Source organism: Rattus norvegicus, chromosome 19 (assembly GCF_021556685.1).
Source record: "Rattus norvegicus strain SHRSP/BbbUtx chromosome 19, alternate assembly SHRSP_T2T, whole genome shotgun sequence".
Classification (NCBI taxonomy): Eukaryota; Metazoa; Chordata; class Mammalia; order Rodentia; family Muridae; genus Rattus; species Rattus norvegicus.
This window is the reverse complement of record NC_141552.1, coordinates 56,220,167-56,220,928: the sequence shown is the minus strand read 5'-3', so window position 1 is coordinate 56,220,928 and position 762 is coordinate 56,220,167. Positions and strand designations below refer to the sequence as shown.

Below are 762 nucleotides of genomic sequence, written 5' to 3'. Positions count from 1 at the left end.
TATGAAACTTCCGAGGCCCACGTTGGCATGTCAACTGGTGTTGTCAGTACAGCGCTCTGTCAGCCAGCATATTGCTGGGATCGCATAGGTTCAGCTTCCTGTCGTGACTAGACGACTTTCCGCAGCAGCACTCATCCTGTTCCCCTGGAATCTTGACCCTCCATGTTCTGTGGTCTTAGGTGTAGCAGTTGGGTTGCAGATGTGTTACCTGTGCCTGGGCACCTTTTTGATAAAAGGTAAGAGCTGCACCGACCTGTGGCTATATGGATACATATTTAGAATGTTGCTGGAACTTATATTGGTCTAGGAAAAGGACATCCTTGCCTTCGTAAGTTCTATCCATTTATCAAGGAGAAAGTTTACCTGTTGTTTAATGAAGCTGATCATAGCACACATGGCACTCTTGCTTGCTTACAGAAGCAAGCAAGATTTATTAATTAATTTATTAATTATTAATTTATTTATTAATAATTTATTAATCAGAACTTCTGACTTGTCTGCTCATTTTTACACTTGATCTTAGCCAAAAGGCCGAGAAGCGATCGTCTGCTCATTTTTAAGTATGTTCTTTTTTGAGTAGCATTGACATTACCACGTATTTCCAAGCAGTAGGATGGCCTTTGTTGCTGTTTTCCTTTTTCTATTTTTCTTTACTGCCTTCACTAATTAGTGGTCTTTCATCTGAAGATTCTATGCTCCTGCACTGTTCTTGCTAACATAACCTGTCAGTAATTTGTGTCTGGAAGGAACCCACCCACGGTG

The 762-nt window shown here is 41.1% G+C and overlaps 1 pseudogene; it reads right to left on the bottom strand.

Moving 5' to 3' along the window:
- Positions 1-393: 393 nt before the first annotated feature.
- Positions 394-543, bottom strand: LOC120098730 (U2 spliceosomal RNA; annotated as a pseudogene).
- Positions 544-762: the final 219 nt, after the last annotated feature.